Source organism: Engystomops pustulosus, chromosome 1 (assembly GCF_040894005.1).
Source record: "Engystomops pustulosus chromosome 1, aEngPut4.maternal, whole genome shotgun sequence".
Classification (NCBI taxonomy): Eukaryota; Metazoa; Chordata; class Amphibia; order Anura; family Leptodactylidae; genus Engystomops; species Engystomops pustulosus.
In genome coordinates this window covers 204880828-204907628 of record NC_092411.1, presented here as the reverse complement: position 1 = coordinate 204907628, position 26801 = coordinate 204880828, and the positions used below count along the sequence as shown (strand labels likewise).

Genomic DNA, 26801 nt, shown 5'->3' with positions numbered 1-26801 from the left:
CTACGGCGCAGAGCGTTAAGGGGTTAAACTTTCATCAATCACATTGTTTTGGTTACCAAGCATATCCAATATTGGATTTCAAGTAGGGATGTTGAGATTTTCAGTGCATCAGTCCTTGCTGGTGGTTTTAAAGCCTACTGAAAACGTTTTGGGATGGATTTAGAAATGGGTACTTTTAATCATGTACTTTCCTGAATGAGGAGCATCCCTATCAATTTACGAAAGAAAAAGGAGACTTCCAAAATAGTTATCGGTTGTTTTATATCCAAAGAAGAACATGCCAAAACCCGGGATCGAACCAGGGACCATTAGATCTTCAGTCTAACGCTCTCCCAACTGAGCTATTTCGGCCTGTGCTGCTAGTTGTGGAGGTCACTGTTTTGGGAATTTGAAGATGTTCCACATCATAGAAATGCAAAGACATTGTGAATACAATTACAAGAATAACAAAAATTTCCAAACCGGAAGTAAATTTTTTAAACGTGTTGTGTTGTATTTTTGTACATTTATATGGTGTGAAAAGATGCCGAAACCCGGGATCGAACCAGGGACCTTTAGATCTTCAGTCTAACGCTCTCCCAACTGAGCTATTTCGGCCTTCTCTAACAGTAAGCGTGGACACGTTTTAAAAAAAATTGAAAACACAACAACAGCATAGAAATCCAACTGCATTACAAACCAGAGTCCTCTCCAGCACAAGAAAATTTCCAATTACTTCACAGGAAGCTACATTTATTTAAATTAGTTGATAAGTATCAATATACTAGCAAGATAAAGCTTAACATTGAAGCAAGGACCTTTAGAGCTTCAGCGAGACCATGGCAAAACCTAGAGATGAGCCAGGTACTTCAAGATCTTCAGTGTAAAGCTCTTTACACTGAACTATTTTAGCTTCACGAGAGTGAAAAGATGATCTCCCTTTGAAGAATTTGAAGACATTCCATCGTGAACTAAATTTCACAAAGTTACAATACATTTAATATGAACCTTTCCAAAACCCAGAAACTAAACAGGGACCTTAAGCCTAATGCTCTGCCAACCAAGCCATTTGAGCCTCTGAGAAAACGTTTTGTTTTCAATTGAATTATGTTCTATATTTTTCTCAGGACATTTTGAACAATCTGGCAATTTTCAGGCAGCATGGAAATTCTAATAGACTAAGAAAAAACAAAACAAAACCGAAAGACTTTTTAAACTTTCATCAATCACATTGTTTTGGTTACCAAGCATATCCAATATTGGATTTCAAGTAGGGATGTTGAGATTTTCAGTGCATCAGTCCTTGCTGGTGGTTTTAAAGCCTACTGAAAACGTTTTGGGATGGATTTAGAAATGGGTACTTTTAATCATGTACTTTCCTGAATGAGGAGCATCCCTATCAATTTACGAAAGAAAAAGGAGACTTCCAAAATAGTTATCGGTTGTTTTATATCCAAAGAAGAACATGCCGAAACCCAGGATCGAACCAGGGACCTTTAGATCTTCAGTCTAACGCTCTCCCAACTGAGCTATTTCGGCCTGTGCTGCTAGTTGTGGAGGTCACTGTTTTGGGAATTTGAAGATGTTCCACATCATAGAAATGCAAAGACATTGTGAATACAATTACAAGAATAACAAAAATTTCCAAACCGGAAGTAAATTTTTTAAACGTGTTGTGTTGTATTTTTGTACATTTATATGGTGTGAAAAGATGCCGAAACCCGGGATCGAACCAGGGACCTTTAGATCTTCAGTCTAACGCTCTCCCAACTGAGCTATTTCGGCCTTCTCTAACAGTAAGCGTGGACACGTTTTAAAAAAAATGGAAAACACAACAACAGCATAGAAATCCAACTGCATTACAAACCAGAGTCCTCTCCAGCACAAGAAAATTTCCAATTACTTCACAGGAAGCTACATTTATTTAAATTAGTTGATAAGTATCAATATACTAGCAAGATAAAGCTTAACATTGAAGCAAGGACCTTTAGAGCTTCAGCGAGACCATGGCAAAACCTAGAGATGAGCCAGGTACTTCAAGATCTTCAGTGTAAAGCTCTGCATACTGAGCAAGGACCTGTAGAGCTTCAGCGAGACCATTGCAAAACCTAGAGATGTGCCAGATACTTCAAGATCTTCAGTGTAAAGCTCTTTACACTGAACTATTTTAGCTTCACGAGAGTGAAAAGATGATCTCCCTTTGAAGAATTTGAAGACATTCCATCGTGAACTAAATTTCACAAAGTTACAATACATTTAATATGAACCTTTCCAAAACCCAGAAACTAAACAGGGACCTTAAGCCTAATGCTCTGCCAACCAAGCCATTTGAGCCTCTGAGAAAACGTTTTGTTTTCAATTGAATTATGTTCTATATTTTTCTCAGGACATTTTGAACAATCTGGCAATTTTCAGGCAGCATAAAAATTCTAATAGACTAAGAAAAAACAAAACAAAACCGAAAGACTTTTTAAACTTTCATCAATCACATTGTTTTGGTTACCAAGCATATCCAATATTGGATTTCAAGTAGGGATGTTGAGATTTTCAGTGCATCAGTCCTTGCTGGTGGTTTTAAAGCCTACTGAAAACGTTTTGGGATGGATTTAGAAATGGGTACTTTTAATCATGTACTTTCCTGAATGAGGAGCATCCCTATCAATTTACGAAAGAAAAAGGAGACTTCCAAAATAGTTATCGGTTGTTTTATATCCAAAGAAGAACATGCCAAAACCCGGGATCGAACCAGGGACCTTTAGATCTTCAGTCTAACGCTCTCCCAACTGAGCTATTTCGGCCTGTGCTGCTAGTTGTGGAGGTCACTGTTTTGGGAATTTGAAGATGTTCCACATCATAGAAATGCAAAGACATTGTGAATACAATTACAAGAATAACAAAAATTTCCAAACCGGAAGTAAATTTTTTAAACGTGTTGTGTTGTATTTTTGTACATTTATATGGTGTGAAAAGATGCCGAAACCCGGGATCGAACCAGGGACCTTTAGATCTTCAGTCTAACGCTCTCCCAACTGAGCTATTTCGGCCTTCTCTAACAGTAAGCGTGGACACGTTTTAAAAAAAATTGAAAACACAACAACAGCATAGAAATCCAACTGCATTACAAACCAGAGTCCTCTCCAGCACAAGAAAATTTCCAATTACTTCACAGGAAGCTACATTTATTTAAATTAGTTGATAAGTATCAATATACTAGCAAGATAAAGCTTAACATTGAAGCAAGGACCTTTAGAGCTTCAGCGAGACCATGGCAAAACCTAGAGATGAGCCAGGTACTTCAAGATCTTCAGTGTAAAGCTCTTTACACTGAACTATTTTAGCTTCACGAGAGTGAAAAGATGATCTCCCTTTGAAGAATTTGAAGACATTCCATCGTGAACTAAATTTCACAAAGTTACAATACATTTAATATGAACCTTTCCAAAACCCAGAAACTAAACAGGGACCTTAAGCCTAATGCTCTGCCAACCAAGCCATTTGAGCCTCTGAGAAAACGTTTTGTTTTCAATTGAATTATGTTCTATATTTTTCTCAGGACATTTTGAACAATCTGGCAATTTTCAGGCAGCATGGAAATTCTAATAGACTAAGAAAAAACAAAACAAAACCGAAAGACTTTTTAAACTTTCATCAATCACATTGTTTTGGTTACCAAGCATATCCAATATTGGATTTCAAGTAGGGATGTTGAGATTTTCAGTGCATCAGTCCTTGCTGGTGGTTTTAAAGCCTACTGAAAACGTTTTGGGATGGATTTAGAAATGGGTACTTTTAATCATGTACTTTCCTGAATGAGGAGCATCCCTATCAATTTACGAAAGAAAAAGGAGACTTCCAAAATAGTTATCGGTTGTTTTATATCCAAAGAAGAACATGCCGAAACCCAGGATCGAACCAGGGACCTTTAGATCTTCAGTCTAACGCTCTCCCAACTGAGCTATTTTGGCCTGTGCTGCTAGTTGTGGAGGTCACTGTTTTGGGAATTTGAAGATGTTCCACATCATAGAAATGCAAAGACATTGTGAATACAATTACAAGAATAACAAAAATTTCCAAACCGGAAGTAAATTTTTTAAACGTGTTGTGTTGTATTTTTGTACATTTATATGGTGTGAAAAGATGCCGAAACCCGGGATCGAACCAGGGACCTTTAGATCTTCAGTCTAACGCTCTCCCAACTGAGCTATTTCGGCCTTCTCTAACAGTAAGCGTGGACACGTTTTAAAAAAAATGGAAAACACAACAACAGCATAGAAATCCAACTGCATTACAAACCAGAGTCCTCTCCAGCACAAGAAAATTTCCAATTACTTCACAGGAAGCTACATTTATTTAAATTAGTTGATAAGTATCAATATACTAGCAAGATAAAGCTTAACATTGAAGCAAGGACCTTTAGAGCTTCAGCGAGACCATGGCAAAACCTAGAGATGAGCCAGGTACTTCAAGATCTTCAGTGTAAAGCTCTGCATACTGAGCAAGGACCTGTAGAGCTTCAGCGAGACCATTGCAAAACCTAGAGATGTGCCAGATACTTCAAGATCTTCAGTGTAAAGCTCTTTACACTGAACTATTTTAGCTTCACGAGAGTGAAAAGATGATCTCCCTTTGAAGAATTTGAAGACATTCCATCGTGAACTAAATTTCACAAAGTTACAATACATTTAATATGAACCTTTCCAAAACCCAGAAACTAAACAGGGACCTTAAGCCTAATGCTCTGCCAACCAAGCCATTTGAGCCTCTGAGAAAACGTTTTGTTTTCAATTGAATTATGTTCTATATTTTTCTCAGGACATTTTGAACAATCTGGCAATTTTCAGGCAGCATAAAAATTCTAATAGACTAAGAAAAAACAAAACAAAACCGAAAGACTTTTTAAACTTTCATCAATCACATTGTTTTGGTTACCAAGCATATCCAATATTGGATTTCAAGTAGGGATGTTGAGATTTTCAGTGCATCAGTCCTTGCTGGTGGTTTTAAAGCCTACTGAAAACGTTTTGGGATGGATTTAGAAATGGGTACTTTTAATCATGTACTTTCCTGAATGAGGAGCATCCCTATCAATTTACGAAAGAAAAAGGAGACTTCCAAAATAGTTATCGGTTGTTTTATATCCAAAGAAGAACATGCCAAAACCCGGGATCGAACCAGGGACCTTTAGATCTTCAGTCTAACGCTCTCCCAACTGAGCTATTTCGGCCTGTGCTGCTAGTTGCGGAGGTCACTGTTTTGGGAATTTGAAGATGTTCCACATCATAGAAATGCAAAGACATTGTGAATACAATTACAAGAATAACAAAAATTTCCAAACCCGAAGTAAATTTTTTAAACGTGTTGTGTTGTATTTTTGTACATTTATATGGTGTGAAAAGATGCCGAAACCCGGGATCGAACCAGGGACCTTTAGATCTTCAGTCTAACGCTCTCCCAACTGAGCTATTTCGGCCTTCTCTAACAGTAAGCGTGGACACGTTTTAAAAAAAATTGAAAACACAACAACAGCATAGAAATCCAACTGCATTACAAACCAGAGTCCTCTCCAGCACAAGAAAATTTCCAATTACTTCACAGGAAGCTACATTTATTTAAATTAGTTGATAAGTATCAATATACTAGCAAGATAAAGCTTAACATTGAAGCAAGGACCTTTAGAGCTTCAGCGAGACCATGGCAAAACCTAGAGATGAGCCAGGTACTTCAAGATCTTCAGTGTAAAGCTCTTTACACTGAACTATTTTAGCTTCACGAGAGTGAAAAGATGATCTCCCTTTGAAGAATTTGAAGACATTCCATCGTGAACTAAATTTCACAAAGTTACAATACATTTAATATGAACCTTTCCAAAACCCAGAAACTAAACAGGGACCTTAAGCCTAATGCTCTGCCAACCAAGCCATTTGAGCCTCTGAGAAAACGTTTTGTTTTCAATTGAATTATGTTCTATATTTTTCTCAGGACATTTTGAACAATCCGGCAATTTTCAGGCAGCATGGAAATTCTAATAGACTAAGAAAAAACAAAACAAAACCGAAAGACTTTTTAAACTTTCATCAATCACATTGTTTTGGTTACCAAGCATATCCAATATTGGATTTCAAGTAGGGATGTTGAGATTTTCAGTGCATCAGTCCTTGCTGGTGGTTTTAAAGCCTACTGAAAACGTTTTGGGATGGATTTAGAAATGGGTACTTTTAATCATGTACTTTCCTGAATGAGGAGCATCCCTATCAATTTACGAAAGAAAAAGGAGACTTCCAAAATAGTTATCGGTTGTTTTATATCCAAAGAAGAACATGCCGAAACCCAGGATCGAACCAGGGACCTTTAGATCTTCAGTCTAACGCTCTCCCAACTGAGCTATTTCGGCCTGTGCTGCTAGTTGTGGAGGTCACTGTTTTGGGAATTTGAAGATGTTCCACATCATAGAAATGCAAAGACATTGTGAATACAATTACAAGAATAACAAAAATTTCCAAACCGGAAGTAAATTTTTTAAACGTGTTGTGTTGTATTTTTGTACATTTATATGGTGTGAAAAGATGCCGAAACCCGGGATCGAACCAGGGACCTTTAGATCTTCAGTCTAACGCTCTCCCAACTGAGCTATTTCTGCCTCCTCTTACAGTAAGCGGGGACACTTTTTTAAAAAATTGAAGACACAACAACAGCATAGAAATCCAACTGCATTACAAACCAGAGTCCTCTCCAGCACAAGAAAATTTCCAATTACTTCACAGGAAGCTACATTTATTTAAATTAGTTGATAAGTATCAATATACTAGCAAGATAAAGCTTAACATTGAAGCAAGGACCTTTAGAGCTTCAGCGAGACCATGGCAAAACCTAGAGATGAGCCAGGTACTTCAAGATCTTCAGTGTAAAGCTCTGCATACTGAGCAAGGACCTGTAGAGCTTCAGCGAGACCATTGCAAAACCTAGAGATGTGCCAGATACTTCAAGATCTTCAGTGTAAAGCTCTTTACACTGAACTATTTTAGCTTCACGAGAGTGAAAAGATGATCTCCCTTTGAAGAATTTGAAGACATTCCATCGTGAACTAAATTTCACAAAGTTACAATACATTTAATATGAACCTTTCCAAAACCCAGAAACTAAACAGGGACCTTAAGCCTAATGCTCTGCCAACCAAGCCATTTGAGCCTCTGAGAAAACGTTTTGTTTTCAATTGAATTATGTTCTATATTTTTCTCAGGACATTTTGAACAATCTGGCAATTTTCAGGCAGCATAAAAATTCTAATAGACTAAGAAAAAACAAAACAAAACCGAAAGACTTTTTAAACTTTCATCAATCACATTGTTTTGGTTACCAAGCATATCCAATATTGGATTTCAAGTAGGGATGTTGAGATTTTCAGTGCATCAGTCCTTGCTGGTGGTTTTAAAGCCTACTGAAAACGTTTTGGGATGGATTTAGAAATGGGTACTTTTAATCATGTACTTTCCTGAATGAGGAGCATCCCTATCAATTTACGAAAGAAAAAGGAGACTTCCAAAATAGTTATCGGTTGTTTTATATCCAAAGAAGAACATGCCGAAACCCAAGATCGAACCAGGGAACTTTAGATCTTCAGTCTAACGCTCTCCCAACTGAGCTATTTCGGCCTGTGCTGCTAGTTGTGGAGGTCACTGTTTTGGGAATTTGAAGATGTTCCACATCATAGAAATGCAAAGACATTGTGAATACAATTACAAGAATAACAAAAATTTCCAAACCGGAAGTAAATTTTTTAAACGTGTTGTGTTGTATTTTTGTACATTTATATGGTGTGAAAAGATGCCGAAACCCGGGATCGAACCAGGGACCTTTAGATCTTCAGTCTAACGCTCTCCCAACTGAGCTATTTCGGCCTTCTCTAACAGTAAGCGTGGACACGTTTTAAAAAAAATGGAAAACACAACAACAGCATAGAAATCCAACTGCATTACAAACCAGAGTCCTCTCCAGCACAAGAAAATTTCCAATTACTTCACAGGAAGCTACATTTATTTAAATTAGTTGATAAGTATCAATATACTAGCAAGATAAAGCTTAACATTGAAGCAAGGACCTTTAGAGCTTCAGCGAGACCATGGCAAAACCTAGAGATGAGCCAGGTACTTCAAGATCTTCAGTGTAAAGCTCTGCATACTGAGCAAGGACCTGTAGAGCTTCAGCGAGACCATTGCAAAACCTAGAGATGTGCCAGATACTTCAAGATCTTCAGTGTAAAGCTCTTTACACTGAACTATTTTAGCTTCACGAGAGTGAAAAGATGATCTCCCTTTGAAGAATTTGAAGACATTCCATCGTGAACTAAATTTCACAAAGTTACAATACATTTAATATGAACCTTTCCAAAACCCAGAAACTAAACAGGGACCTTAAGCCTAATGCTCTGCCAACCAAGCCATTTGAGCCTCTGAGAAAACGTTTTGTTTTCAATTGAATTATGTTCTATATTTTTCTCAGGACATTTTGAACAATCTGGCAATTTTCAGGCAGCATAAAAATTCTAATAGACTAAGAAAAAACAAAACAAAACCGAAAGACTTTTTAAACTTTCATCAATCACATTGTTTTGGTTACCAAGCATATCCAATATTGGATTTCAAGTAGGGATGTTGAGATTTTCAGTGCATCAGTCCTTGCTGGTGGTTTTAAAGCCTACTGAAAACGTTTTGGGATGGATTTAGAAATGGGTACTTTTAATCATGTACTTTCCTGAATGAGGAGCATCCCTATCAATTTACGAAAGAAAAAGGAGACTTCCAAAATAGTTATCGGTTGTTTTATATCCAAAGAAGAACATGCCAAAACCCGGGATCGAACCAGGGACCTTTAGATCTTCAGTCTAACGCTCTCCCAACTGAGCTATTTCGGCCTGTGCTGCTAGTTGTGGAGGTCACTGTTTTGGGAATTTGAAGATGTTCCACATCATAGAAATGCAAAGACATTGTGAATACAATTACAAGAATAACAAAAATTTCCAAACCGGAAGTAAATTTTTTAAACGTGTTGTGTTGTATTTTTGTACATTTATATGGTGTGAAAAGATGCCGAAACCCGGGATCGAACCAGGGACCTTTAGATCTTCAGTCTAACGCTCTCCCAACTGAGCTATTTCGGCCTTCTCTAACAGTAAGCGTGGACACGTTTTAAAAAAAATTGAAAACACAACAACAGCATAGAAATCCAACTGCATTACAAACCAGAGTCCTCTCCAGCACAAGAAAATTTCCAATTACTTCACAGGAAGCTACATTTATTTAAATTAGTTGATAAGTATCAATATACTAGCAAGATAAAGCTTAACATTGAAGCAAGGACCTTTAGAGCTTCAGCGAGACCATGGCAAAACCTAGAGATGAGCCAGGTACTTCAAGATCTTCAGTGTAAAGCTCTTTACACTGAACTATTTTAGCTTCACGAGAGTGAAAAGATGATCTCCCTTTGAAGAATTTGAAGACATTCCATCGTGAACTAAATTTCACAAAGTTACAATACATTTAATATGAACCTTTCCAAAACCCAGAAACTAAACAGGGACCTTAAGCCTAATGCTCTGCCAACCAAGCCATTTGAGCCTCTGAGAAAACGTTTTGTTTTCAATTGAATTATGTTCTATATTTTTCTCAGGACATTTTGAACAATCCGGCAATTTTCAGGCAGCATGGAAATTCTAATAGACTAAGAAAAAACAAAACAAAACCGAAAGACTTTTTAAACTTTCATCAATCACATTGTTTTGGTTACCAAGCATATCCAATATTGGATTTCAAGTAGGGATGTTGAGATTTTCAGTGCATCAGTCCTTGCTGGTGGTTTTAAAGCCTACTGAAAACGTTTTGGGATGGATTTAGAAATGGGTACTTTTAATCATGTACTTTCCTGAATGAGGAGCATCCCTATCAATTTACGAAAGAAAAAGGAGACTTCCAAAATAGTTATCGGTTGTTTTATATCCAAAGAAGAACATGCCGAAACCCAGGATCGAACCAGGGACCTTTAGATCTTCAGTCTAACGCTCTCCCAACTGAGCTATTTCGGCCTGTGCTGCTAGTTGTGGAGGTCACTGTTTTGGGAATTTGAAGATGTTCCACATCATAGAAATGCAAAGACATTGTGAATACAATTACAAGAATAACAAAAATTTCCAAACCGGAAGTAAATTTTTTAAACGTGTTGTGTTGTATTTTTGTACATTTATATGGTGTGAAAAGATGCCGAAACCCGGGATCGAACCAGGGACCTTTAGATCTTCAGTCTAACGCTCTCCCAACTGAGCTATTTCTGCCTCCTCTTACAGTAAGCGGGGACACTTTTTTAAAAAATTGAAGACACAACAACAGCATAGAAATCCAACTGCATTACAAACCAGAGTCCTCTCCAGCACAAGAAAATTTCCAATTACTTCACAGGAAGCTACATTTATTTAAATTAGTTGATAAGTATCAATATACTAGCAAGATAAAGCTTAACATTGAAGCAAGAACCTTTAGAGCTTCAGCGAGACCATGGCAAAACCTAGAGATGAGCCAGGTACTTCAAGATCTTCAGTGTAAAGCTCTGCATACTGAGCAAGGACCTGTAGAGCTTCAGCGAGACCATTGCAAAACCTAGAGATGTGCCAGATACTTCAAGATCTTCAGTGTAAAGCTCTTTACACTGAACTATTTTAGCTTCACGAGAGTGAAAAGATGATCTCCCTTTGAAGAATTTGAAGACATTCCATCGTGAACTAAATTTCACAAAGTTACAATACATTTAATATGAACCTTTCCAAAACCCAGAAACTAAACAGGGACCTTAAGCCTAATGCTCTGCCAACCAAGCCATTTGAGCCTCTGAGAAAACGTTTTGTTTTCAATTGAATTATGTTCTATATTTTTCTCAGGACATTTTGAACAATCTGGCAATTTTCAGGCAGCATAAAAATTCTAATAGACTAAGAAAAAACAAAACAAAACCGAAAGACTTTTTAAACTTTCATCAATCACATTGTTTTGGTTACCAAGCATATCCAATATTGGATTTCAAGTAGGGATGTTGAGATTTTCAGTGCATCAGTCCTTGCTGGTGGTTTTAAAGCCTACTGAAAACGTTTTGGGATGGATTTAGAAATGGGTACTTTTAATCATGTACTTTCCTGAATGAGGAGCATCCCTATCAATTTACGAAAGAAAAAGGAGACTTCCAAAATAGTTATCGGTTGTTTTATATCCAAAGAAGAACATGCCGAAACCCGGGATCGAACCAGGGACCTTTAGATCTTCAGTCTAACGCTCTCCCAACTGAGCTATTTCGGCCTGTGCTGCTAGTTGTGGAGGTCACTGTTTTGGGAATTTGAAGATGTTCCACATCATAGAAATGCAAAGACATTGTGAATACAATTACAAGAATAACAAAAATTTCCAAACCGGAAGTAAATTTTTTAAACGTGTTGTGTTGTATTTTTGTACATTTATATGGTGTGAAAAGATGCCGAAACCCGGGATCGAACCAGGGACCTTTAGATCTTCAGTCTAACGCTCTCCCAACTGAGCTATTTCGGCCTTCTCTAACAGTAAGCGTGGACACGTTTTAAAAAAAATTGAAAACACAACAACAGCATAGAAATCCAACTGCATTACAAACCAGAGTCCTCTCCAGCACAAGAAAATTTCCAATTACTTCACAGGAAGCTACATTTATTTAAATTAGTTGATAAGTATCAATATACTAGCAAGATAAAGCTTAACATTGAAGCAAGGACCTTTAGAGCTTCAGCGAGACCATGGCAAAACCTAGAGATGAGCCAGGTACTTCAAGATCTTCAGTGTAAAGCTCTGCATACTGAGCAAGGACCTGTAGAGCTTCAGCGAGACCATTGCAAAACCTAGAGATGTGCCAGATACTTCAAGATCTTCAGTGTAAAGCTCTTTACACTGAACTATTTTAGCTTCACGAGAGTGAAAAGATGATCTCCCTTTGAAGAATTTGAAGACATTCCATCGTGAACTAAATTTCACAAAGTTACAATACATTTAATATGAACCTTTCCAAAACCCAGAAACTAAACAGGGACCTTAAGCCTAATGCTCTGCCAACCAAGCCATTTGAGCCTCTGAGAAAACGTTTTGTTTTCAATTGAATTATGTTCTATATTTTTCTCAGGACATTTTGAACAATCTGGCAATTTTCAGGCAGCATGGAAATTCTAATAGACTAAGAAAAAACAAAACAAAACCGAAAGACTTTTTAAACTTTCATCAATCACATTGTTTTGGTTACCAAGCATATCCAATATTGGATTTCAAGTAGGGATGTTGAGATTTTCAGTGCATCAGTCCTTGCTGGTGGTTTTAAAGCCTACTGAAAACGTTTTGGGATGGATTTAGAAATGGGTACTTTTAATCATGTACTTTCCTGAATGAGGAGCATCCCTATCAATTTACGAAAGAAAAAGGAGACTTCCAAAATAGTTATCGGTTGTTTTATATCCAAAGAAGAACATGCCGAAACCCGGGATCGAACCAGGGACCTTTAGATCTTCAGTCTAACGCTCTCCCAACTGAGCTATTTCGGCCTGTGCTGCTAGTTGTGGAGGTCACTGTTTTGGGAATTTGAAGATGTTCCACATCATAGAAATGCAAAGACATTGTGAATACAATTACAAGAATAACAAAAATTTCCAAACCGGAAGTAAATTTTTTAAACGTGTTGTGTTGTATTTTTGTACATTTATATGGTGTGAAAAGATGCCGAAACCCGGGATCGAACCAGGGACCTTTAGATCTTCAGTCTAACGCTCTCCCAACTGAGCTATTTCGGCCTTCTCTAACAGTAAGCGTGGACACGTTTTAAAAAAAATGGAAAACACAACAACAGCATAGAAATCCAACTGCATTACAAACCAGAGTCCTCTCCAGCACAAGAAAATTTCCAATTACTTCACAGGAAGCTACATTTATTTAAATTAGTTGATAAGTATCAATATACTAGCAAGATAAAGCTTAACATTGAAGCAAGGACCTTTAGAGCTTCAGCGAGACCATGGCAAAACCTAGAGATGAGCCAGGTACTTCAAGATCTTCAGTGTAAAGCTCTGCATACTGAGCAAGGACCTGTAGAGCTTCAGCGAGACCATTGCAAAACCTAGAGATGTGCCAGATACTTCAAGATCTTCAGTGTAAAGCTCTTTACACTGAACTATTTTAGCTTCACGAGAGTGAAAAGATGATCTCCCTTTGAAGAATTTGAAGACATTCCATTGTGAACTAAATTTCACAAAGTTACAATACATTTAATATGAACCTTTCCAAAACCCAGAAACTAAACAGGGACCTTAAGCCTAATGCTCTGCCAACCAAGCCATTTGAGCCTCTGAGAAAACGTTTTGTTTTCAATTGAATTATGTTCTATATTTTTCTCAGGACATTTTGAACAATCTGGCAATTTTCAGGCAGCATGGAAATTCTAATAGACTAAGAAAAAACAAAACAAAACCGAAAGACTTTTTAAACTTTCATCAATCACATTGTTTTGGTTACCAAGCATATCCAATATTGGATTTCAAGTAGGGATGTTGAGATTTTCAGTGCATCAGTCCTTGCTGGTGGTTTTAAAGCCTACTGAAAACGTTTTGGGATGGATTTAGAAATGGGTACTTTTAATCATGTACTTTCCTGAATGAGGAGCATCCCTATCAATTTACGAAAGAAAAAGGAGACTTCCAAAATAGTTATCGGTTGTTTTATATCCAAAGAAGAACATGCCGAAACCCGGGATCGAACCAGGGACCTTTAGATCTTCAGTCTAACGCTCTCCCAACTGAGCTATTTCGGCCTGTGCTGCTAGTTGTGGAGGTCACTGTTTTGGGAATTTGAAGATGTTCCACACCATAGAAATGCAAAGACATTGTGAATACAATTAAAAGAATAACAAAAATTTCCAAACCGGAAGTAAATTTTTTAAACGTGTTGTGTTGTATTTTTGTACATTTATACGGTGTGAAAAGATGCCGAAACCCGGGATCGAACCAGGGACCTTTAGATCTTCAGTCTAACGCTCTCCCAACTGAGCTATTTCGGCCTCCTCTAACAGTAAGCGTGGACACTTTTTAAAAAAATGGAAGACACAACAACAGCATAGAAATCCAACTGCATTACAAACCAGAGTCCTCTCCAGCACAAGAAAATTTCCAATTACTTCACAGGAAGCTACATTTCTTTAAATTAGTTGATAAGTATCAATATACTAACAAGATAAAGCTTAACATTGAAGCAAGGACCTTTAGAGCTTCAGCGAGACCATGGCAAAACCTAGAGATGAGCCAGGTACTTCAAGATCTTCAGTGTAAAGCTCTGCATACTGAGCAAGGACCTGTAGAGCTTCAGCGAGACCATTGCAAAACCTAGAGATGTGCCAGATACTTCAAGATCTTCAGTGTAAAGCTCTTTACACTGAACTATTTTAGCTTCACGAGAGTGAAAAGATGATCTCCCTTTGAAGAATTTGAAGACATTCCATCGTGAACTAAATTTCACAAAGTTACAATACATTTAATATGAACCTTTCCAAAACCCAGAAACTAAACAGGGACCTTAAGCCTAATGCTCTGCCAACCAAGCCATTTGAGCCTCTGAGAAAACGTTTTGTTTTCAATTGAATTATGTTCTATATTTTTCTCAGGACATTTTGAACAATCTGGCAATTTTCAGGCAGCATGGAAATTCTAATAGACTAAGAAAAAACAAAACAAAACCGAAAGACTTTTTAAACTTTCATCAATCACATTGTTTTGGTTACCAAGCATATCCAATATTGGATTTCAAGTAGGGATGTTGAGATTTTCAATGCATCAGTCCTTGCTGGTGGTTTTAAAGCCTACTGAAAACGTTTTGGGATGGATTTAGAAATGGGTACTTTTAATCATGTACTTTCCTGAATGAGGAGCATCCCTATCAATTTACGAAAGAAAAAGGAGACTTCCAAAATAGTTATCGGTTGTTTTATATCCAAAGAAGAACATGCCGAAACCCGGGATCGAACCAGGGACCTTTAGATCTTCAGTCTAACGCTCTCCCAACTGAGCTATTTCGGCCTGTGCTGCTAGTTGTGGAGGTCACTGTTTTGGGAATTTGAAGATGTTCCACATCATAGAAATGCAAAGACATTGTGAATACAATTACAAGAATAACAAAAATTTCCAAACCGGAAGTAAATTTTTTAAACGTGTTGTGTTGTATTTTTGTACATTTATACGGTGTGAAAAGATGCCGAAACCCGGGATCGAACCAGGGACCTTTAGATTTCAGTCTAACGCTCTCCCAACTGAGCTATTTCGGCCTCCTCTAACAGTAAGCGTGGACACTTTTTAAAAAAATTGAAGACACAACAACAGCATAGAAATCCAACTGCATTACAAACCAGAGTCCTCTCCAGCACAAGAAAATTTCCAATTACTTCACAGGAAGCTACATTTCTTTAAATTAGTTGATAAGTATCAATATACTAGCAAGATAAAGCTTAACATTGAAGCAAGGACCTTTAGAGCTTCAGCGAGACCATGGCAAAACCTAGAGATGAGCCAGGTACTTCAAGATCTTCAGTGTAAAGCTCTGCATACTGAGCAAGGACCTGTAGAGCTTCAGCGAGACCATTGCAAAACCTAGAGATGTGCCAGATACTTCAAGATCTTCAGTGTAAAGCTCTTTACACTGAACTATTTTAGCTTCACGAGAGTGAAAAGATGATCTCCCTTTGAAGAATTTGAAGACATTCCATTGTGAACTAAATTTCACAAAGTTACAATACATTTAATATGAACCTTTCCAAAACCCAGAAACTAAACAGGGACCTTAAGCCTAATGCTCTGCCAACCAAGCCATTTGAGCCTCTGAGAAAACGTTTTGTTTTCAATTGAATTATGTTCTATATTTTTCTCAGGACATTTTGAACAATCTGGCAATTTTCAGGCAGCATGGAAATTCTAATAGACTAAGAAAAAACAAAACAAAACCGAAAGACTTTTTAAACTTTCATCAATCACATTGTTTTGGTTACCAAGCATATCCAATATTGGATTTCAAGTAGGGATGTTGAGATTTTCAGTGCATCAGTCCTTGCTGGTGGTTTTAAAGCCTACTGAAAACGTTTTGGGATGGATTTAGAAATGGGTACTTTTAATCATGTACTTTCCTGAATGAGGAGCATCCCTATCAATTTACGAAAGAAAAAGGAGACTTCCAAAATAGTTATCGGTTGTTTTATATCCAAAGAAGAACATGCCGAAACCCGGGATCGAACCAGGGACCTTTAGATCTTCAGTCTAACGCTCTCCCAACTGAGCTATTTCGGCCTGTGCTGCTAGTTGTGGAGGTCACTGTTTTGGGAATTTGAAGATGTTCCACACCATAGAAATGCAAAGACATTGTGAATACAATTAAAAGAATAACAAAAATTTCCAAACCGGAAGTAAATTTTTTAAACGTGTTGTGTTGTATTTTTGTACATTTATACGGTGTGAAAAGATGCCGAAACCCGGGATCGAACCAGGGACCTTTAGATCTTCAGTCTAACGCTCTCCCAACTGAGCTATTTCGGCCTCCTCTAACAGTAAGCGTGGACACTTTTTAAAAAAATTGAAGACACAACAACAGCATAGAAATCCAACTGCATTACAAACCAGAGTCCTCTCCAGCACAAGAAAATTTCCAATTACTTCACAGGAAGCTACATTTCTTTAAATTAGTTGATAAGTATCAATATACTAACAAGATAAAGCTTAACATTGAAGCAAGGACCTTTAGAGCTTCAGCGAGACCATGGCAAAACCTAGAGATGAGCCAGGTACTTCAAGATCTTCAGTGTAAAGCTCTGCATACTGAGCAAGGACCTGTAGAGCTTCAGCGAGACCATTGCAAAACCTAGAGATGTGCCAGATACTTCAAGATCTTCAGTGTAAAGCTCTTTACACTGAACTATTTTAGCTTCACGAGAGTGAAAAGATGATCTCCCTTTGAAGAATTTGAAGACATTCCATCGTGAACTAAATTTCACAAAGTTACAATACATTTAATATGAACCTTTCCAAAACCCAGAAACTAAACAGGGACCTTAAGCCTAATGCTCTGCCAACCAAGCCATTTGAGCCTCTGAGAAAACGTTTTGTTTTCAATTGAATTATGTTCTATATTTTTCTCAGGACATTTTGAACAATCTGGCAATTTTCAGGCAGCATGGAAATTCTAATAGACTAAGAAAAAACAAAACAAAACCGAAAGACTTTTTAAACTTTCATCAATCACATTGTTTTGGTTACCAAGCATATCCAATATTGGATTTCAAGTAGGGATGTTGAGATTTTCAATGCATCAGTCCTTGCTGGTGGTTTTAAAGCCTACTGAAAACGTTTTGGGATGGATTTAGAAATGGGTACTTTTAATCATGTACTTTCCTGAATGAGGAGCATCCCTATCAATTTACGAAAGAAAAAGGAGACTTCCAAAATAGTTATCGGTTGTTTTATATCCAAAGAAGAACATGCCGAAACCCGGGATCGAACCAGGGACCTTTAGATCTTCAGTCTAACGCTCTCCCAACTGAGCTATTTCGGCCTGTGCTGCTAGTTGTGGAGGTCACTGTTTTGGGAATTTGAAGATGTTCCACATCATAGAAATGCAAAGACATTGTGAATACAATTACAAGAATAACAAAAATTTCCAAACCGGAAGTAAATTTTTTAAACGTGTTGTGTTGTATTTTTGTACATTTATACGGTGTGAAAAGATGCCGAAACCCGGGATCGAACCAGGGACCTTTAGATTTCAGTCTAACGCTCTCCCAACTGAGCTATTTCGGCCTCCTCTAACAGTAAGCGTGGACACTTTTTAAAAAAATTGAAGACACAACAACAGCATAGAAATCCAACTGCATTACAAACCAGAGTCCTCTCCAGCACAAGAAAATTTCCAATTACTTCACAGGAAGCTACATTTCTTTAAATTAGTTGATAAGTATCAATATACTAGCACGATAAAGCTTAACATTGAAGCAAGGACCTTTAGAGCTTCAGCGAGACCATGGCAAAACCTAGAGATGAGCCAGGTACTTCAAGATCTTCAGTGTAAAGCTCTGCATACTGAGCAAGGACCTGTAGAGCTTCAGCGAGACCATTGCAAAACCTAGAGATGTGCCAGATACTTCAAGATCTTCAGTGTAAAGCTCTTTACACTGAACTATTTTAGCTTCACGAGAGTGAAAAGATGATCTCCCTTTGAAGAATTTGAAGACATTCCATCGTGAACTAAATTTCACAAAGTTACAATACATTTAATATGAACCTTTCCAAAACCCAGAAACTAAACAGGGACCTTAAGCCTAATGCTCTGCCAACCAAGCCATTTGAGCCTCTGAGAAAACGTTTTGTTTTCAATTGAATTATGTTCTATATTTTTCTCAGGACATTTTGAACAATCTGGCAATTTTCAGGCAGCATGGAAATTCTAATAGACTAAGAAAAAACAAAACAAAACCGAAAGACTTTTTAAACTTTCATCAATCACATTGTTTTGGTTACCAAGCATATCCAATATTGGATTTCAAGTAGGGATGTTGAGATTTTCAGTGCATCAGTCCGTGCTGGTGGTTTTAAAGCCTACTGAAAACGTTTTGGGATGGATTTAGAAATGGGTACTTTTAATCATGTACTTTCCTGAATGAGGAGCATCCCTATCAATTTACGAAAGAAAAAGGAGACTTCCAAAATAGTTATCGGTTGTTTTATATCCAAAGAAGAACATGCCGAAACCCGGCATCGAACGAGGGACCTTTAGATCTTTAGTCTAACGCTGTGCCTGTGCTGCTAGTTGTGGAGGTCACTGTTTTGGGAATTTGAAGATGTTCCACATCATAGAAATGCAAAGACATTGTGAATACAATTACAAGAATAACAAAAATTTCCAAACCGGAAGAAAATTTTTTAAACGTGTTGTGTTGTATTTTTGTACATTTATATGGTGTGAAAAGATGCCGAAAACCGGGATCGAACCAGGGACCTTTAGATCTTCAGTCTAACGCTCTCCCAACTGAGCTATTTCGGCCTCCTCTAACAGTAAGCGTGGACACTTTTTAAAAAAATTGAAGACACAACAACAGCATAGAAATCCAACTGCATTACAAACCAGAGTCCTCTCCAGCACAAGGAAATTTCCAATTACTTCACAGGAAGCTACATTTCTTTAAATTAGTTGATAAGTATTAATATACTAGCAAGATAAAGCTTAACATTGAAGCAAGGACCTTTAGAGCTTCAGCGAGACCATGGCAAAACCTAGAGATGAGCCAGGTACTTCAAGATCTTCAGTGTAAAGCTCTGCATACTGAGCAAGGACCTGTAGAGCTTCAGCGAGACCATTGCAAAACCTAGAGATGTGCCAGATACTTCAAGATCTTCAGTGTAAAGCTCTTTACACTGAACTATTTTAGCTTCACGAGAGTGAAAAGATGATCTCCCTTTGAAGAATTTGAAGACATTCCATCGTGAACTAAATTTCACAAAGTTACAATACATTTAATATGAACCTTTCCAAAACCCAGAAACTAAACAGGGACCTTAAGCCTAATGCTCTGCCAACCAAGCCATTTGAGCCTCTGAGAAAACGTTTTGTTTTCAATTGAATTATGTTCTATATTTTTCTCAGGACATTTTGAACAATCTGGCAATTTTCAGGCAGCATGGAAATTCTAATAGACTAAGAAAAAACAAAACAAAACCGAAAGACTTTTTAAACTTTCATCAATCACATTGTTTTGGTTACCAAGCATATCCAATATTGGATTTCAAGTAGGGATGTTGAGATTTTCAGTGCATCAGTCCTTGCTGGTGGTTTTAAAGCCTACTGAAAACGTTTTGGGATGGATTTAGAAATGGGTACTTTTAATCATGTACTTTCCTGAATGAGGAGCATCCCTATCAATTTACGAAAGAAAAAGGAGACTTCCAAAATAGTTATCGGTTGTTTTATATCCAAAGAAGAACATGCCGAAACCCGGGATCGAACCTGGGACCTTTAGATCTTCAGTCTAACGCTCTCCCAACTGAGCTATTTCGGCCTGTGCTGCTAGTTGTGGAGGTCACTGTTTTGGGAATTTGAAGATGTTCCACATCATAGAAATGCAAAGACATTGTGAATACAATTACAAGAATAACAAAAATTTCCAAACCGGAAGTAAATTTTTTAAACGTGTTGTGTTGTATTTTTGTACATTTATATGGTGTGAAAAGATGCCGAAACCCGGGATCGAACCAGGGACCTTTAGATCTTCAGTCTAACGCTCTCCCAACTGAGCTATTTCGGCCTGTGCTGCTAGTTGTGGAGGTCACTGTTTTGGGAATTTGAAGATGTTCCACATCATAGAAATGCAAAGACATTGTGAATACAATTACAAGAATAACAAAAATTTCCAAACCGGAAGTAAATTTTTTAAACGTGTTGTGTTGTATTTTTGTACATTTATATGGTGTGAAAAGATGCCGAAACCCGGGATCGAACCAGGGACCTTTAGATCTTCAGTCTAACGCTCTCCCAACTGAGCTATTTCGGCCTCCTCTTACAGTAAGCGGGGACACTTTTTTAAAAAATTGAAGACACAACAACAGCATAGAAATCCAACTGCATTACAAACCAGAGTCCTCTCCAGCACAAGAAAATTTCCAATTACTTCACAGGAAGCTACATTTATTTAAATTAGTTGATAAGTATCAATATACTAGCAAGATAAAGCTTAACATTGAAGCAAGGACCTTTAGAGCTTCAGCGAGACCATGGCAAAACCTAGAGATGAGCCAGGTACTTCAAGATCTTCAGTGTAAAGCTCTGCATACTGAGCAAGGACCTGTAGAGCTTCAGCGAGACCATTGCAAAACCTAGAGATGTGCCAGATACTTCAAGATCTTCAGTGTAAAGCTCTCCACACTGAACTATTTTAGCTTCACGAGAGTGAAAAGATGATCTCCCTTTGAAGAATTTGAAGACATTCCATCGTGAACTAAATTTCACAAAGTTACAATACATTTAATATGAACCTTTCCAAAACCCAGAAACTAAACAGGGACCTTAAGCCTAATGCTCTGCCAACCAAGCCATTTGAGCCTCTGAGAAAACGTTTTGTTTTCAATTGAATTATGTTCTATATTTTTCTCAGGACATTTTGAACAATCTGGCAATTTTCAGGCAGCATGGAAATTCTAATAGACTAAGAAAAAACAAAACAAAACCGAAAGACTTTTTAAACTTTCATCAATCACATTGTTTTGGTTACCAAGCATATCCAATATTGGATTTCAAGTAGGGATGTTGAGATTTTCAGTGCATCAGTCCTTGCTGGTGGTTTTAAAGCCTACTGAAAACGTTTTGGGATGGATTTAGAAATGGGTACTTTTAATCATGTACTTTCCTGAATGAGGAGCATCCCTATCAATTTACGAAAGAAAAAGGAGACTTCCAAAATAGTTATCGGTTGTTTTATATCCAAAGAAGAACATGCCGAAACCCGGGATCGAACCTGGGACCTTTAGATCTTCAGTCTAACGCTCTCCCAACAGAGCTATTTCATCCTGTGCTGCTAGTTGTGGAGGTCACTGTTTTGGGAATTTGAAGATGTTCCACATCATAGAAATGCAAAGACATTGTGAATACAATTACAAGAATAACAAAAATTTCCAAACCGGAAGTAAATTTTTTAAACGTGTTGTGTTGTATTTTTGTACATTTATATGGTGTGAAAAGATGCCGAAACCCAGGATCGAACCAGGGACCTTTAGATCTTCAGTCTAACGCTCTCCTAACTGAGCTATTTCTGCCTCCTCTTACAGTAAGCGGGGACACTTTTTTAAAAAATTGAAGACACAACAACAGCATAGAAATCCAACTGCATTACAAACCAGAGTCCTCTCCAGCACAAGAAAATTTCCAATTACTTCACAGGAAGCTACATTTATTTAAATTAGTTGATAAGCATCAATATACTAGCAAGATAAAGCTTAACATTGAAGCAAGGACCTTTAGAGCTTCAGCGAGACCATGGCAAAACCTAGAGATGAGCCAGGTACTTCAAGATCTTCAGTGTAAAGCTCTGCATACTGAGCAAGGACCTGTAGGGCTTCAGCGAGACCATTGCAAAACCTAGAGATGTGCCAGATACTTCAAGATCTTCAGTGTAAAGCTCTTTACACTGAACTATTTTAGCTTCACGAGAGTTAAAAGATGATCTCCCTTTGAAGAATTTGAAGACATTCCATCGTGAACTAAATTTCACAAAGTTACAATACATTTAATATGAACCTTTCCAAAACCCAGAAACTAAACAGGAACCTTAAGCCTAATGCTCTGCCAACCAAGCCATTTGAGCCTCTGAGAAAACGTTTTGTTTTCAATTGAATTATGTTCTATATTTTTCTCAGGACATTTTGAACAATCTGGCAATTTTCAGGCAGCATGGAAATTCTAATAGACTAAGAAAAAACAAAACAAAACCGAAAGACTTTTTAAACTTTCATCAATCACATTGTTTTGGTTACCAAGCATATCCAATATTGGATTTCAAGTAGGGATGTTGAGATTTTCAGTGCATCAGTCCTTGCTGGTGGTTTTAAAGCCTACTGAAAACGTTTTGGGATGGATTTAGAAATGGGTACTTTTAATCATGTACTTTCCTGAATGAGGAGCATCCCTATCAATTTACGAAAGAAAAAGGAGACTTCCAAAATAGTTATCGGTTGTTTTATATCCAAAGAAGAACATGCAGAAACCCGGGATCGAACCAGGGACCTTTAGATCTTCAGTCTAACGCTCTCCTAACTGAGCTATTTCGGCCTGTGCTGCTAGTTGTGGAGGTCACTGTTTTGGGAATTTGAAGATGTTCCACATCATAGAAATGCAAAGACATTGTGAATACAATTACAAGAATAACAAAAATTTCCAAACCGGAAGTAAATTTTTTAAACGTGTTGTGTTGTATTTTTGTACATTTATATGGTGTGAAAAGATGCCGAAACCCGGGATCGAACCAGGGACCTTTAGATCTTCAGTCTAACGCTCTCCCAACTGAGCTATTTCGGCCTCCTCTAACAGTAAGCGTGGACACTTTTTAAAAAAAATGGAAAACACAACAACAGCATAGAAATCCAACTGCATTACAAACCAGAGTCCTCTCCAGCACAAGAAAATTTCCAATTACTTCACAGGAAGCTACATTTATTTAAATTAGTTGATAAGTATCAATATACTAGCAAGATAAAGCTTAACATTGAAGCAAGGACCTTTAGAGCTTCAGCGAGACCATGGCAAAACCTAGAGATGAGCCAGGTACTTCAAGATCTTCAGTGTAAAGCTCTGCATACTGAGCAAGGACCTGTAGAGCTTCAGCGAGACCATTGCAAAACCTAGAGATGTGCCAGATACTTTAAGATCTTCAGTGTAAAGCTCTTTACACTGAACTATTTTAGCTTCACGAGAGTGAAAAGATGATCTCCCTTTGAAGAATTTGAAGACATTCCATCGTGAACTAAATTTCACAAAGTTACAATACATTTAATATGAACCTTTCCAAAACCCAGAAACTAAACAGGGACCTTAAGCCTAATGCTCTGCCAACCAAGCCATTTGAGCCTCTGAGAAAACGTTTTGTTTTCAATTGAATTATGTTCTATATTTTTCTCAGGACATTTTGAACAATCTGGCAATTTTCAGGCAGCATGGAAATTCTAATAGACTAAGAAAAAACAAAACAAAACCGAAAGACTTTTTAAACTTTCATCAATCACATTGTTTTGGTTACCAAGCATATCCAATATTGGATTTCAAGTAGGGATGTTGAGATTTTCAGTGCATCAGTCCTTGCTGGTGGTTTTAAAGCCTACTGAAAACGTTTTGGGATGGATTTAGAAATGGGTACTTTTAATCATGTACTTTCCTGAATGAGGAGCATCCCTATCAATTTACGAAAGAAAAAGGAGACTTCCAAAATAGTTATCGGTTGTTTTATATCCAAAGAAGAACATGCCGAAACCCGGGATCGAACCTGGGACCTTTAGATCTTCAGTCTAACGCTCTCCCAACAGAGCTATTTCGTCCTGTGCTGCTAGTTGTGGAGGTCACTGTTTTGGGAATTTGAAGATGTTCCACATCATAGAAATGCAAAGACATTGTGAATACAATTACAAGAATAACAAAAATTTCCAAACCGGAAGTAAATTTTTTAAACGTGTTGTGTTGTATTTTTGTACATTTATATGGTGTGAAAAGATGCCGAAACCCAGGATCGAACCAGGGACCTTTAGATCTTCAGTCTAACGCTCTCCCAACTGAGCTATTTCTGCCTCCTCTTACAGTAAGCGGGGACACTTTTTTAAAAAATTGAAGACACAACAACAGCATAGAAATCCAACTGCATTACAAACCAGAGTCCTCTCCAGCACAAGAAAATTTCCAATTACTTCACAGGAAGCTACATTTATTTAAATTAGTTGATAAGCATCAATATACTAGCAAGATAAAGCTTAACATTGAAGCAAGGACCTTTAGAGCTTCAGCGAGACCATGGCAAAACCTAGAGATGAGCCAGGTACTTCAAGATCTTCAGTGTAAAGCTCTGCATACTGAGCAAGGACCTGTAGGGCTTCAGCGAGACCATTGCAAAACCTAGAGATGTTCCAGATACTTCAAGATCTTCAGTGTAAAGCTCTTTACACTGAACTATTTTAGCTTCACGAGAGTTAAAAGATGATCTCCCTTTGAAGAATTTGAAGACATTCCATCGTGAACTAAATTTCACAAAGTTACAATACATTTAATATGAACCTTTCCAAAACCCAGAAACTAAACAGGGACCTTAAGCCTAATGCTCTGCCAACCAAGCCATTTGAGCCTCTGAGAAAACGTTTTGTTTTCAATTGAATTATGTTCTATATTTTTCTCAGGACATTTTGAACAATCTGGCAATTTTCAGGCAGCATGGAAATTCTAATAGACTAAGAAAAAACAAAACAAAACCGAAAGACTTTTTAAACTTTCATCAATCACATTGTTTTGGTTACCAAGCATATCCAATATTGGATTTCAAGTAGGGATGTTGAGATTTTCAGTGCATCAGTCCTTGCTGGTGGTTTTAAAGCCTACTGAAAACGTTTTGGGATGGATTTAGAAATGGGTACTTTTAATCATGTACTTTCCTGAATGAGGAGCATCCCTATCAATTTACGAAAGAAAAAGGAGACTTCCAAAATAGTTATCGGTTGTTTTATATCCAAAGAAGAACATGCCGAAACCCGGGATCGAACCAGGGACCTTTAGATCTTCAGTCTAACGCTCTCCCAACTGAGCTATTTCGGCCTGTGCTGCTAGTTGTGGAGGTCACTGTTTTGGGAATTTGAAGATGTTCCACATCATAGAAATGCAAAGATATTGTGAATACAATTACAAGAATAACAGAAATTTCCAAACCGGAAGTAAATTTTTTAAACGTGTTGTGTTGTATTTTTGTACATTTATATGGTGTGAAAAGATGCCGAAACCCGGGATCGAACCAGGGACCTTTAGATCTTCAGTCTAACGCTCTCCCAACTGAGCTATTTCGGCCTCCTCTAACAGTAAGCGGGGACACTTTTTAAAACAAAATGGAAAACACAACAACAGCATAGAAATCCAACTGCATTACAAACCAGAGTCCTCTCCAGCACAAGAAAATTTCCAATTACTTCACAGGAAGCTACATTTATTTAAATTAGTTGATAAGTATCAATATACTAGCAAGATAAAGCTTAACATTGAAGCAAGGACCTTTAGAGCTTCAGCGAGACCATGGCAAAACCTAGAGATGAGCCAGGTACTTCAAGATCTTCAGTGTAAAGCTCTGCATACTGAGCAAGGACCTGTAGAGCTTCAGCGAGACCATTGCAAAACCTAGAGATGTGCCAGATACTTCAAGATCTTCAGTGTAAAGCTCTCCACACTGAACTATTTTAGCTTCACGAGAGTGAAAAGATGATCTCCCTTTGAAGAATTTGAAGACATTCCATCGTGAACTAAATTTCACAAAGTTACAATACATTTAATATGAACCTTTCCAAAACCCAGAAACTAAACAGGGACCTTAAGCCTAATGCTCTGCCAACCAAGCCATTTGAGCCTCTGAGAAAACGTTTTGTTTTCAATTGAATTATGTTCTATATTTTTCTCAGGACATTTTGAACAATCTGGCAATTTTCAGGCAGCATGGAAATTCTAATAGACTAAGAAAAAACAAAACAAAACCGAAAGACTTTTTAAACTTTCATCAATCACATTGTTTTGGTTACCAAGCATATCCAATATTGGATTTCAAGTAGGGATGTTGAGATTTTCAGTGCATCAGTCCTTGCTGGTGGTTTTAAAGCCTACTGAAAACGTTTTGGGATGGATTTAGAAATGGGTACTTTTAATCATGTACTTTCCTGAATGAGGAGCATCCCTATCAATTTACGAAAGAAAAAGGAGACTTCCAAAATAGTTATCGGTTGTTTTATATCCAAAGAAGAACATGCCGAAACCCGGGATCGAACCAGGGACCTTTAGATCTTCAGTCTAACGCTCTCCCAACTGAGCTATTTCGGCCTGTGCTGCTAGTTGTGGAGGTCACTGTTTTGGGAATTTGAAGATGTTCCACATCATAGAAATGCAAAGACATTGTGAATACAATTACAAGAATAACAAAAATTTCCAAACCGGAAGTAAATTTTTTAAACGTGTTGTGTTGTATTTTTGTACATTTATATG

At 37.5% G+C, this 26801-nt stretch overlaps 23 non-coding genes across 23 annotated transcripts; all 23 read right to left on the bottom strand.

The window, feature by feature from the left end:
- Nucleotides 1–524: 524 nt before the first annotated feature.
- TRNAF-GAA (transfer RNA phenylalanine (anticodon GAA)) lies at nucleotides 525–597 on the bottom strand. Its single transcript has one exon. It is a non-coding gene; the product is annotated as a tRNA-Phe (tRNA).
- A 1094-nt stretch (nucleotides 598–1691) lies between these two features.
- On the bottom strand, nucleotides 1692–1764 carry TRNAF-GAA (transfer RNA phenylalanine (anticodon GAA)). The gene has a single exon. It is a non-coding gene; the product is annotated as a tRNA-Phe (tRNA).
- A 1186-nt stretch (nucleotides 1765–2950) lies between these two features.
- TRNAF-GAA (transfer RNA phenylalanine (anticodon GAA)) lies at nucleotides 2951–3023 on the bottom strand. The gene has a single exon. It is a non-coding gene; the product is annotated as a tRNA-Phe (tRNA).
- A 1094-nt stretch (nucleotides 3024–4117) lies between these two features.
- TRNAF-GAA (transfer RNA phenylalanine (anticodon GAA)) lies at nucleotides 4118–4190 on the bottom strand. Its single transcript has one exon. It is a non-coding gene; the product is annotated as a tRNA-Phe (tRNA).
- Nucleotides 4191–5376: 1186 nt separating this feature from the next.
- TRNAF-GAA (transfer RNA phenylalanine (anticodon GAA)) lies at nucleotides 5377–5449 on the bottom strand. The gene has a single exon. It is a non-coding gene; the product is annotated as a tRNA-Phe (tRNA).
- Nucleotides 5450–7801: 2352 nt separating this feature from the next.
- Nucleotides 7802–7874, bottom strand: TRNAF-GAA (transfer RNA phenylalanine (anticodon GAA)). Its single transcript has one exon. It is a non-coding gene; the product is annotated as a tRNA-Phe (tRNA).
- A 1186-nt stretch (nucleotides 7875–9060) lies between these two features.
- TRNAF-GAA (transfer RNA phenylalanine (anticodon GAA)) lies at nucleotides 9061–9133 on the bottom strand. Its single transcript has one exon. It is a non-coding gene; the product is annotated as a tRNA-Phe (tRNA).
- A 2106-nt stretch (nucleotides 9134–11239) lies between these two features.
- On the bottom strand, nucleotides 11240–11312 carry TRNAF-GAA (transfer RNA phenylalanine (anticodon GAA)). Its single transcript has one exon. It is a non-coding gene; the product is annotated as a tRNA-Phe (tRNA).
- A 173-nt stretch (nucleotides 11313–11485) lies between these two features.
- TRNAF-GAA (transfer RNA phenylalanine (anticodon GAA)) lies at nucleotides 11486–11558 on the bottom strand. The gene has a single exon. It is a non-coding gene; the product is annotated as a tRNA-Phe (tRNA).
- Nucleotides 11559–12498: 940 nt separating this feature from the next.
- On the bottom strand, nucleotides 12499–12571 carry TRNAF-GAA (transfer RNA phenylalanine (anticodon GAA)). Its single transcript has one exon. It is a non-coding gene; the product is annotated as a tRNA-Phe (tRNA).
- Nucleotides 12572–12744: 173 nt separating this feature from the next.
- TRNAF-GAA (transfer RNA phenylalanine (anticodon GAA)) lies at nucleotides 12745–12817 on the bottom strand. The gene has a single exon. It is a non-coding gene; the product is annotated as a tRNA-Phe (tRNA).
- A 940-nt stretch (nucleotides 12818–13757) lies between these two features.
- Nucleotides 13758–13830, bottom strand: TRNAF-GAA (transfer RNA phenylalanine (anticodon GAA)). Its single transcript has one exon. It is a non-coding gene; the product is annotated as a tRNA-Phe (tRNA).
- A 173-nt stretch (nucleotides 13831–14003) lies between these two features.
- Nucleotides 14004–14076, bottom strand: TRNAF-GAA (transfer RNA phenylalanine (anticodon GAA)). Its single transcript has one exon. It is a non-coding gene; the product is annotated as a tRNA-Phe (tRNA).
- Nucleotides 14077–15015: 939 nt separating this feature from the next.
- TRNAF-GAA (transfer RNA phenylalanine (anticodon GAA)) lies at nucleotides 15016–15088 on the bottom strand. Its single transcript has one exon. It is a non-coding gene; the product is annotated as a tRNA-Phe (tRNA).
- A 1184-nt stretch (nucleotides 15089–16272) lies between these two features.
- Nucleotides 16273–16345, bottom strand: TRNAF-GAA (transfer RNA phenylalanine (anticodon GAA)). Its single transcript has one exon. It is a non-coding gene; the product is annotated as a tRNA-Phe (tRNA).
- A 173-nt stretch (nucleotides 16346–16518) lies between these two features.
- Nucleotides 16519–16591, bottom strand: TRNAF-GAA (transfer RNA phenylalanine (anticodon GAA)). The gene has a single exon. It is a non-coding gene; the product is annotated as a tRNA-Phe (tRNA).
- Nucleotides 16592–17530: 939 nt separating this feature from the next.
- On the bottom strand, nucleotides 17531–17603 carry TRNAF-GAA (transfer RNA phenylalanine (anticodon GAA)). Its single transcript has one exon. It is a non-coding gene; the product is annotated as a tRNA-Phe (tRNA).
- A 2670-nt stretch (nucleotides 17604–20273) lies between these two features.
- Nucleotides 20274–20346, bottom strand: TRNAF-GAA (transfer RNA phenylalanine (anticodon GAA)). The gene has a single exon. It is a non-coding gene; the product is annotated as a tRNA-Phe (tRNA).
- A 173-nt stretch (nucleotides 20347–20519) lies between these two features.
- Nucleotides 20520–20592, bottom strand: TRNAF-GAA (transfer RNA phenylalanine (anticodon GAA)). Its single transcript has one exon. It is a non-coding gene; the product is annotated as a tRNA-Phe (tRNA).
- A 2443-nt stretch (nucleotides 20593–23035) lies between these two features.
- Nucleotides 23036–23108, bottom strand: TRNAF-GAA (transfer RNA phenylalanine (anticodon GAA)). Its single transcript has one exon. It is a non-coding gene; the product is annotated as a tRNA-Phe (tRNA).
- A 2198-nt stretch (nucleotides 23109–25306) lies between these two features.
- TRNAF-GAA (transfer RNA phenylalanine (anticodon GAA)) lies at nucleotides 25307–25379 on the bottom strand. The gene has a single exon. It is a non-coding gene; the product is annotated as a tRNA-Phe (tRNA).
- Nucleotides 25380–25552: 173 nt separating this feature from the next.
- Nucleotides 25553–25625, bottom strand: TRNAF-GAA (transfer RNA phenylalanine (anticodon GAA)). The gene has a single exon. It is a non-coding gene; the product is annotated as a tRNA-Phe (tRNA).
- A 941-nt stretch (nucleotides 25626–26566) lies between these two features.
- Nucleotides 26567–26639, bottom strand: TRNAF-GAA (transfer RNA phenylalanine (anticodon GAA)). Its single transcript has one exon. It is a non-coding gene; the product is annotated as a tRNA-Phe (tRNA).
- Nucleotides 26640–26801: the final 162 nt, after the last annotated feature.